Below are 11602 nucleotides of genomic sequence, written 5' to 3'. Positions count from 1 at the left end.
TGAAATATTTATCTGTTCTCAAACCTCAATAGAAAACAAAGGTCAAAAGGCCTTTTTAAATTGGGTGGCAGAGGTGGGGTATTTATTGTTATTTTTAATTCAACTATTTCAAGTGGCATTTCATTCTAATTTCTTTTTTAAATTACCCATCCTTGAAAAACGTCATCTGAATTTGACAATTACTTCCCTTTTTCAGGGAACAGAGCTAGTTTCTGTCTGTGTCTCATAGAAAAATACAGCCCCTATGTTCTAAAGGTTATTAATATTTACAACAAATTGTGATGTATTGAAGTAACTGCTTTTATCTCGCCTTTGAAGTCCTGATAACAAAAAAGAGAGAAAGATCAATAACCACATGATGGGTAACTAATTGCTTTTGCTTCCACTTGCAACCTGCCATCTCACTCAGAGCTCAATCCAAACTCCATTTGACAACCTCAGATATTGTTTTCAACCTTAGATCTCAACAGTCTGGACTCCAAATTGAGTACTCCAAATTGAGTAGAAAGACATGCTTAAAAACTTTTCAATCAATAATTTTTTTATCTGTATGTACTATTCAATACCATCCATATGGGAAATTTATTAGAAGGAATTACTCAAATGACTATAAAGAACTGGAATGATTTATTTGCTAAGAGGGATAGTCTTCTAAATGGTATGTAATTACTTGTTTTGTTATGTTTGTCATGATTTAATTCGCTATTGTAAAGTCAAAGCTTCACACTGAAGATGCTTTCATTAAGTGCTTATTTAGTACCACTATTACTAGCTAACAAATTTTCATCAGTTGCTATAGGTCATGTTCTGGTCCAAAGGATTTACAAAATTAACTTACTGAATCTTTACAATTCCATAAAGTAAGTACTCCTTTTTTCTACATTGCGACATAGAAAAGTGTCCATAGCTTCACGGTAATGAATCCCGTATTTGCCACTTGCCGCTTGCCAATTTCTTGACCTTGGGCAAGTTCATTCATCTCTTTGTACCTTAGTTTGCCCATTCATAACTTGGGAATAAAAATCATGCCTGCCTCATCGAGTTATTAAGATAAAGTAGGTTAATATTTTCAAGCACTTAGAAGAGTGTCTGACATATGCTAAAGATAGTTATCTACAACTAATAAGATAAAGCTAACTTGTCCAAAGACAAAGCTAGTAAAAACAGGATCCTTCTGTACAAGATGCTAATCAACATGGTTAGAAGATCTGGCATATTTATTGACAAGAACATCTTCGTGGCAATATGCCTGGTTTTTACTGAGTGTGAAATAAATCTCCATTCTTGTAAAGTGAGAGAGAAATTGTGTCATGAATACCAGTTTATCTCTACAGATGGGTAAGAACTCATTGTGGACGCGAGCTGCTGACAATTAAACTGAATGTATGAGTCAGTCTTGCTTATGTTGCTTTCATGGTTTGCACTGGATTACAACTGCTTTCACCTTCCTCTTAAGAATTTGTTGGTGAAAGCAATCATAGTAAGATGGTCTGTATCTGTGTCCCCACCAAATCTCATGTGGAATTGTAATCCCCAGTGTTGGAGGTGAGGCCTTGTTGGGGGTGATTGGGTCATGGGGGCAATTTCTCATGAATGGGTTAGCACCATCCCTTGCTACCGTTCTCATGATAGTGCGTGAGCTCTTGTGGTGTCCTTCTCTCTTGCCCCTGCTCCCACTATGTGAGGCACCTGGCTCCTCCTTTGCTTTCTGCCATGATTGGCAGCTTCCTAAGGCCTCTCCAGAAGCAGAAGGTGCTATGCTTCCTGTATAGCCTGCAGAACCTTGAGCCAATTAAACCTCTTTTCTTTATAAATTACCCAGTCTCAGGTATTTCTTTATAGCAGTGTGAGAACAGACTAATATACATCAGAAGTTGTTTTTCCAAAATTAAATATTTAAGGTTTTCCTATTAAAGGGCTGATTAAATTGTGTTCTTAGCTTTTAAAATAAGAATTTCATGCCAAACATTGAGCATTCACAGTATAGTTATTTATACTGGTTGTGAAGGTCATTTCTATCCCTGTACTTATACCGATATCTTTTTATGACCCACATCTTCAAACATAGTATTTCTTTTGCATTTTGATGAGTGATTAATTTTAAAGATGACTAAACGATTTTTGCAGGACTGTACATGCATTGCTTTCCCCTCATCTCATCCAATGGCTCTCCTCAATTTTGGTCAGAAATTTAATTTTTGCTATTTCTTCTCATATAGATGTGTTTAAATATTTCATTATCTTAATTTAAACCCTTAATTCATTCAGTTCCAAATGTGAGCTGGAAGTTATTTCTTAGCTAAATGAGAAATTTACAAAGGAAATGAAAGTAAAGATTGCAAAAATGTCCATTCGCCTCTCTCCTTCTTCATCCTCCTGGTATACTGCTTGTATTGAATGTTAATACTCATAAGAGAGAATCCCACTGAATCCAATGAACGAGGAGAAGTGGGAGTTTGCATCTGTGTTAGGAATGAGACTTTTTCGGTTGATTAGCCTTTTCTACCTAGGCTGCAATGCTGTGCCACTTGAGAATGTTTCTTTGCCAAGGTGCTAATGCAGAAAACCAGCCAAAAGCCTTTTAAAGATTTCTCTGTTATGTTCCCCAAATCCCATCCTCAAATGTGGACAAATTGATGGTGGTAGTGTCGGGAGTCAGGCCTAAGAGATTCAATTAAGCCAGGAAACGCTTTCTACATAAAATGAAATGCTTCCCTGGTCCTCTATATTGAGAACCCAGTGCTTGACTTACATAACTATTGCCTCGGAATTATTTCCTTGGTGTTGCAAGTCCTTTAAAAGCTTTCTCAGATAAAGCCGATTTGCTCTCTCAGAGTCTTGTACTTTTAATGGGTTTCATGCTGTTATGAATACCCAGACAGAACTTCCCTTTCAATTCCCTGAATGAAATGTTAGATTGAGACAATTAAATTCCTTTTGTGAGTCTTTGGGAAGTAATCTTGGACAAAAGCAGTGGGGAAATAATTACTATAGATCAGTGGGCCTCTAAGTGCGGTCTCCAGACCAGCAGCATTAGTATCACCTGCAAACTTATTAGAACATGCAAGTGATGCAGCCAGACCCCAACCTTACTGAATCTGCAACTAGTGGAGGTAGGGGCCCAGCAATGGGATACACCCACGTTTGAGAATGTCTGCTATAGAGAAACATTTAACAAAGAGACGCATGTCCTTCTGGGAAGTCTGTGAAAAGGCTGTTATCTGTGGTTCTGATTTTTGACTCTTCAGCATGTTTCCAGGATGTAGAATTATTTTAATTTATACTAATCCTTCCAAGTCAATCATCTTCTCAGCATAAAACCTTCCTGGCATTGCCACACATCATTTTCTAATGTGATATGGCCACTGCCTACTACCAAATTATATGAGTGATTGTCTCTCTCATTTCCATCAAAATGTATCTCCTTTATTTTTACATCTCCTGATAACATTCAGAAATCTCAATGCTTTATTCTTTCATATTATTGTAGGTTTTATTTCTCCTATTAGATAGTGAGCTTTATAAATTCATTGGTGCATTCAATAAAAAAAAAAAAAGTGTTTCTCTCATACATTGAAGCAGAATGTATGGGCGTAATTTGGTTCCCATATCTACTCTACAGGGCAAGTGCATTAAGGCCTGTGAGCTTTAGTTTTATCACATTTAAAATGAGGGTGACAATATCTGGAGGGAAGCACTTAACATAATGCTCAGTATATGCCAGACACCAGTTTTGAGCTCTTTATATGAATTATGCAACTCATTCTCACTGTATACGTATAAGGTAGCCATCATTATTATCCCCATTTTGCAGATGAAGAAAGTGAGGCAGAGAAAAGATAACTTGCTGGAGGTCGTAGAGCTGGTATGTGGTGAAGTTGAGAACCCAGGCAGCCTACAGCCCAGTACCAGGCACTGAACCCCAATGCTTTGTAATCGAATGCCATAGGGTTGTTTTGAATATCAGTTTCCATGTACTTAGCACAGGGCCAGACCTGGCTTGTGGTATAGACATGGCCTTTGATATAGGGTGGCTATTTTTAACTACTTCAAGAAATGTTCAGTCCTATGGAAGGAGAAAGATGTGGGAAAAAAAATCGATAAAATAATATAGGTATGTATTAGTAATCCTATTGCTGATGTAACAAATTACCCTATACTTAATGGCTTAAAATAACACATATTTATTAATTACCCTTCTGGAGGACAGAAGTTCAATATGGGTTTTAATGGATTAAATTCAAATTTTCAAGAAGATTGCATTTTTTCTCATGGCTGTACAGAAAATCTGTTCCCTTGCCTTTTTCAATCTCTAGATTTTACCTGTATTCCATTGCTTGTGGCCCCTTTCCTTCTGCAAAGCCAGCAGTGTCCTCTCTGCAACCTCTATTTCCATCTCACACCTTTTCTGACTCTGACTCTCCTGCCTTCCTCTTCCATTTTTAAGAACACTTGTGATTACACTGGACAATCCAGGATAATCTCTTCATCTTGATTTATAATTGAATCACATGTTCTAAGAGCCTTCTAAGAACATATCCCTAGGATTAGAATATGGACATCTCTTGGGTGCCATTTTTCTGCCTACTAATAATTGTTTTATTTTTTATTTTTTATTTTTTATTTATTTATTTTTTGAGACGGAGTCTCGCTCTCTTGCCCAGGCTGGAGTGCAGTGGCGCTATCTCGGCTCACTGCAAGCTCCGCCTCCCGGGTTCACGCCATTCTCCTGCCTCAGCCTCTCCGAGTAGCTGGGACTACAGGCGCCGGCCACCACGCCCGGCTAATTTTTTGTGTTTTTAGTAGAGATGGGGTTTCACCGTGGTCTCGATCTCCTGACCTCGTGATCCACCCGCCTCGGCCTCCCAAAGTGCTGGGATTACAAGCGTGAGCCACCGCGCCCGGCCCTAATAATTGTTTTATAGATGTGTGTTCTCACACGCACATTAGAGAAAAGGTGAGGAGTGGAAGTCAGGAAGGCTTTTTGGAGAAGTGATGCTCTAATATAATGTTTAGTTAGGAATAGTTCTTTCAACAGTGAAGCAAGGAGGAAGAAAAAGGATTTTCAAGTCCTCCAATCCTGAAGCAGCCATGGCATACTCAGGTTGCAGATTTAGTTCCAGTGATAAGAGGATTGGGTTCTGGAGGTGGCAGTGTGTGGAGCTAAAACTAAAACAAGAAGCAGAGGTCAGGTAATTGATGTCATTGTATGGCAAGCTAAGGGATTTGGAGCTTATTGGCTGACTATGGGCTTCTTTTTCAATGAGACCCTGCAGGGTACATATAGTAGATACTCAGTAAACACCCCTGATGAACAAACCATATAATTGAATTAGTAGAGACTTTAATGCATCATTTTGGTCAGAAAAAATAAATCTACCCATGACTCTCTCTCTGTTCTGAGAGCATGACTTGAGTAATTCATTGATCCCTCTTGTGTTCCACTGAGAAGTAGAAGAACGTTTATTGGCTGAGAACTGCCCTGGGCATCCTTAGGTACATACTCAGTAAAAGCACTTCAAGTTAAAGCAGCGATGGCTTTCTAAGGCCAAAATATGCTGTTTGAGGATAGAGTGTAAGTCAGCTTAGAAACTCAAAACCTCTGATGGTACATTAATGTGCCAACTTGGGGACATTCCACCCTATGCTTTCACTCACATTCACAGAATGATGCAAGAGACCCTTTAATCCAAAAGTAAACAGAACTATGTGTGGGTGAGATAAGGATGTTCACTAATACAGTGGGGTATCTGCACAAGTATCTCTGTGCAGAGGTGCTTGTCTGAGCACAAGCTGTGTGCTATAGCCACAGAAGTAATAAAATTTTTACCTGAGCCTGTAGTCCAACCTATTCAGGACGCTGAGGTGGGAGGATTGCTTGAGCCTGGGAACTTGAGCCTGCAGTGAGCTCTGATCACACCATTGCACTCCAGCATGGGTGATGGAGTGAGGCTCTGCCTTAAAAAAATAAAGGAAGCCCCAGGAGAGAGGTAGACAGGCCTTACAGGCCTTATAGACATGGGCAGAGCTTCTTCTCCAATAATTCTCTCCCTTTTATCATTGCACTCAGTCTCTCCAAACATACTCATCTCAAGAATGTCACAACACATTGGCATTCTCATATTTTGTCTCTTGTCTCCAATTCTTCCTCTTGGTTGAATCAAGGGGAATGCTGGAATTTCTAGAGTTGGACCATCCTAGTCTCATGTTTCTACCTCAGTCTCTGTAAGCAAAGCAGACAGAGGGGCTCCCCTTTTCAAAGAAAAAAAGCCACCCTGCATTCATTTGCTTATTCATCGACAAAATATTAACCAAGTTCTTACCATATACTTGTCACTTTGCAAGGTGTCATGAGTATTGCAGTGCAAAAGATAGAAGCAGTACCCTTGTCTTCCCTGAGAGTTTCCAGTTAATGGGGAAGGTAGACCTTGTCAAAATAATTAAATAAAAGAATAAAATAATGACCACCATTGAATGCTAACTCCAGGGCAGGCACTATTCAAAAGGCTTTAATCTCTGTAGATCCCCACGAAAACCCTATGAAATATAGATGATTACTATTTCAACCCCTTCTCCGAGGTTATAGAGTTTTCAGTGTTGGAGCCAGGATTCAGCTTCGAGGATCCACCCATTTCTGATGAGTGCTCATAAGAGAAATACAATGTGCCCAGGGAGCCTGCCATGGATGAAAATTTAACACTTCTTTCAGAAAATCAGAAAACCACAGTCCAAAATCATGGTGACTCGTTCTATAGGCAGGCTGCATGTTGCATCTCATCACCATGGTAATGAGATGCATTCCTTGCTAACCTCTCTCTAGACCTCTGCAGATCTCCCATCCCCAGGGGAGCTCCTTGAAGATCATTTATGAAAATCAGCAGTAAGCACCAGTGGCCTTTCAGAACCTCTCAGAGAGTGCTTAATGCAGTAATTGTTTACTCTGATTTGTAATGAGGGAGAGTAACACGGTGATGTTAGGGACTGATTAATTTTCCTGAATGTATTTCAGAGCAGAAGGCACCTTGAAGAACAAGACTCATTTTCTCCCCCTGTAGATTACCCTGTCTTGACTTTTTTTTTGCAGCCGAACCCCACTGGCACACCTCAAAGCACAGCTTGCCTTAGCTTTGCATAATGTAAAATTGCTGAGATAAATTATTATCACATGCACGATCAGTGATCACTTTTTTACCTCTAAATTGGTGAAAGTGTTGCCATGGAATCACTAATAAAAAGAAAGAGGTCCAGGGGTTGCTAGTTCATTTAGACGATCTACAGTTTGATTTCTTCCCCTTATAACAGGCACACAGAAAGCAGCTAGCATTTACCAGGTGCAGAGTGGCCATTTTGAAATAGCTAGGAAGGAAAATGAATACTGAACAGATGTAGTGGGCCAGAGAATACGTAAGATAACCATGTTTTTATAAAGTAGATCAAATGAGTGTTGGGTAAAGTGGAATTTCTGAGACACGTGAGTATGCTCCTACGAGAAAAAGGCTTGTTTTGCCAATTGGGCTTTTGTTAGAGGCCACAGGGTGTGTTCCTCGGGAACTGAGGCCTTGTAAATTGGCCCTTACCAGCTGCTTTGTCTTGTCTTCTAAATTGCTTGAAAACCTATTAAGATATATGACCCATATAAAAGTAGCACCAGAGGCTTTCTGTATCATGGTCCCTGGGGATTGAATTTTACTTTATCACCCATTAACGCAGAAGGGATTTCATCAGTCGGCTTACCCTTCTCTCACCCCCGTGGGTTATAAAAATTCCAAAGATTAGCCTCTCTGGGATACAAGCAAAGATGTGAATACCCAGACAGCTGTTTGACAGGCAGATGTGCTGGGATTTACAGGGATGGCAGAAACGTGGGTCATGGAGGAGGATTAGATGTGGAGTTTGTGGAGAGGGTTAGTGAGATAGAAGTTCAAAATATTAGATAATTGGACTCCTTATTAGGAAGGTATGAACAGACCTCTGTTATTGACTTTCTCTTTTTTTTTTTTTTTGAGACGGAGTCTCGCTCTGTCACCCAGGCTGGAGTGCAGTGGCGCGATCTCTGCTCTCTGCTCACTGCAAGCTCCGCCTCCCGAGTTCACGCCATTCTCCTGCCTCAGCCTCTCCAAGTAGCTGGGACTACAGGCACCCGCCACCACGCCCGGCTAATTTTTTGTATTTTTAGTAGAGATGGGGTTTCACCGTGGTCTCGATCTCCTGACCTCATGATCCGCCCGTCTCAGCCTCCCAAAGTGCTGGGATTACAAGCGTGAGCCACCGCGCCCGGCCTGTTATTGACTTTCTAAAGAGGTGTCTGGGTCCGGTTTCACCAGAGCATCCTCTCCAAGGCATCGTTTTTTCCCACCCTGGCTTCTGGGCCCCAGTTTACCTTGCTGTGGTAGCATTTTAACCAAGCATACAAATTCAAACTGAACCAGATGCCATCATGCTTAACATGATGAAAGGGGGCTGAGTCTTGGTGTGTCTACTCAGGCAGGGTAAAGGAGAGGTTTGAACTACTAGCTGGTATATTTAATTGCCTAAGCCAAAGGTCACAAACTGGTGGCTTGCTGGTCGTCCTAAAACATGTTTGGATTGGCTTGCCCTGTCTTTTGAAACTCCTGAATGAATGGCCAGTATACACAAATTGAGAGATTCCACCCCAAATAGCTAGTTTTCTAGGTGCTCTTGATAATAGGCTTCATCGCTGCCTGTGATTAGACACCCTCCTGCTCCATTTCTTTCTGTTGCTTCCTGGCACCAGTGAAGTATTCTTCGTGTATTATTCTGAAGCACACCAACTGCATTGCTCCAGCATTTTCTCAGTGGCTGTGTCTGAAATATGATGAAGGGTCCCTCATGCCCTGTTTTATTGTACTTGCACACCTCCCTAAGATTACTCGCCCTTGATTTCATCCCTGGGCCTTTCTGTGCCTCAGTGACTCAATTTGTAGGGCACTCTTGGCCTCATTCCCTTTCCCAAGGATGTTATGGGGATTATAAGAGAAAGAAAGGGTTTGCAAGATGCCCCAAGCTCCCAGGGACAAATACACCACTCAGTCCAAACTCATGGAATGGTTACTGTTTGTATGGGCGGTTTAGATCTAGCCTCTCAGAGGTGGCCAGGGTTTCTTCCTGCTTCCGCTGTATTCTGCAGACGGATCATAAGGACCCAAGGCGCACTCTCTCCCTCCGCCCCTTTTATTCCCAGTTCTGCAAGATTGGCAGCCCCGTCTCTGCAGCCTTGCATTTATTAGTTGAGAGATGATTGCCCTCCCTTTATCTGTGACTGGGTTTTGCCTAAAGAGGATGGCTTCCTGCCAAAATGAGATGCATGCCTAATGAAGTTGAATGCCTAGAAGCCTGGGCCTCACAGAGTCCCTCCATGTCAACCTGCAGCCACTGGGAAAATAAAGATTCCAGAAGGTTAATACTGACTGAGTCAATTTCTTGACTTTAGTTTTCTATGCATATAATTCCCCTCACAGGATTGTAAATTCTTATTTTCTCAAAACAGTGCTCTAGGAATTCAGATAGTCTCTTGTTAGTCTCATCTTTTCTAGTATTACTATAGTATTACTATAGTCTTGGTGTAGTTTTTTTTTTTTAGAAAAGGGCAAATATGTGTGTGTGTAGAAGTGTGGTACAGTGGGGGAGTTTTATATTATCTTATAATATTGAAGCAATTCTGTAAGAACGAAATGAGGTTCTTTGAGTTTCCAATCTGGGAGTGAATGTCAAGTTCGGAGTCCACAATTGTGTCTGACTCAAAATAGGAAATTGAAAAAACTTGAAGAAATGATGACTGAAGAGATTTCCAAGCTCACCTTGGCTTCTTAATCCCAGAGAAGATTAGATGGCAGGAGCAGAATGAGTCCTAAAGATTGAGTGATTTCAGGCTGTGTAATACCATGTTGCGGGCTTTACAGAAACACAACTGATGGTTTGCAAAATACAGTGGCTGCTAAAACCAAGTGTCTGAAAGATGACAGATTGTAGCCTGTCCAGTTGTGACCCTGAGATGACAAAGCCAGAGCAGCCACCTGGCCAATTGTTAACTCTTTGATTTACATGTAGCAGGCTTCAGCTCATCTCCTTAGCAGTAAAGTTCCAATAATGTGGTCCCTGACCTCACCCTCACACTGACAGGTGCCTTTTCCCCCAGGGCATTAGCCACACACCAGGAAGAAAATTAGTGCTCTGATGCAAGGATTTACCAAATGTCCTCTCTGGGGAGTGTAAAGAGTTAGCGTCATTTTCCGACCTGCCTAATTTACTCCAAGAGGGTATTAATGTCTTTTGAGAGAATCAGAAGCCACAAGTGCCTGGGGAGACAGGACTGGGGGGCAAAATTAAGGAAAATACATAAATGATACCCCCCTTTTCCAAAGTATCTCATTATAATACATTTACATGTAACTCTTTTCTTAGCCTACAAGTGCTTTGACATTCCATCAGTCTTTCAAAATGGATCCTTTCCCCCCTCCCCTTTTTCTATTTGCAACTTCTGTGGGGTCTAGCAGAGCCAGCACTGAGAACCAGCAAACCAAGCTTGTAGTCTTAGTTATGCTGCTATCTTTTGTCCCTGAGCTGGTCACTTCTCAGGCTTTTCAACTCAAAAACAAATGGGTTGAGTTAAATTATTTCTATGGGTCCTATGCTTTATTATTTAATGGTTTAAATGTTTTCAAATATCAAAGTTTAAAACACTTCTTTGAATCACAACATATTTTAAATGCATGTAGCATCTTTTCTCCTCATTAGGGCACTATCTAAAAATAAATTTATGATATCTCCTCATAGAATACTTAAAAGCAAATGAAGCTGGTGGGGGTTTCTGGGTCATTTTATCAGCAGCAAACACAGCATAATTGTCTCAACCTTTAACTGCAGCCACATTTGACCTCTGAAAAAGGCTTGATGACTGCAGAACTGGCCACCCATGACCTTCTAACCCCATTCACCTCCCACCCTGTCCTAACTGGTGATCCCAATGCTTGTCAGAAATCCTTGGAGCTTAAATATATTCAGGCAGGCAGGTGGAGTCTTTAAAGGATGGCCATCGTCACAGTACACAAGGTTTTCTCCTCAAACATGAAACTCCACAAGGAGTTCCAATATCGTGAGTGAGATCAGGATCAAAGAACCAAGAGAAGGGGTTCTTCTCTAGGAGAAGATTATTTATTTTGTTATTCCAAAAGTGGGCAATACTTTCTGAAAATTTTGTTCTGAGTCCAACATACAATCTAGTTTTCTATAGTTGATAATGCAGCTGCGTTTTAACATGGTAGTCATGAGCCAGGTGTGAACATTCAATGTAAATGAATTACGTTTATGTAAAATTAAAAATTGAGTTCCTCAGTTACCCCAGCCACATTTCAAGTACTCAATAGTCACATGCAGCTCAAGGTTACCATATTGTCCAGCGAAGATCAATAACATTCCTGCTGTCACAGAACTGTCTACCGGACAGATCTGAAAGAAAGTGGATAAATGTTCAAACCTTCGGGAGCTATTTGTTGTTTCCCCTTCAATTATTCTTTCAAAATATATTAATTTAAAAAAAGTAGGCCAGAGGCTGAAAAAATCATGCAGAGTGCTTTCAATACAT

The sequence above is a fragment of the Nomascus leucogenys genome, chromosome 21 (assembly GCF_006542625.1).
Source record: "Nomascus leucogenys isolate Asia chromosome 21, Asia_NLE_v1, whole genome shotgun sequence".
Lineage (NCBI taxonomy): Eukaryota > Metazoa > Chordata > Mammalia > Primates > Hylobatidae > Nomascus > Nomascus leucogenys.
This window is presented reverse-complemented; position numbering follows the sequence as displayed.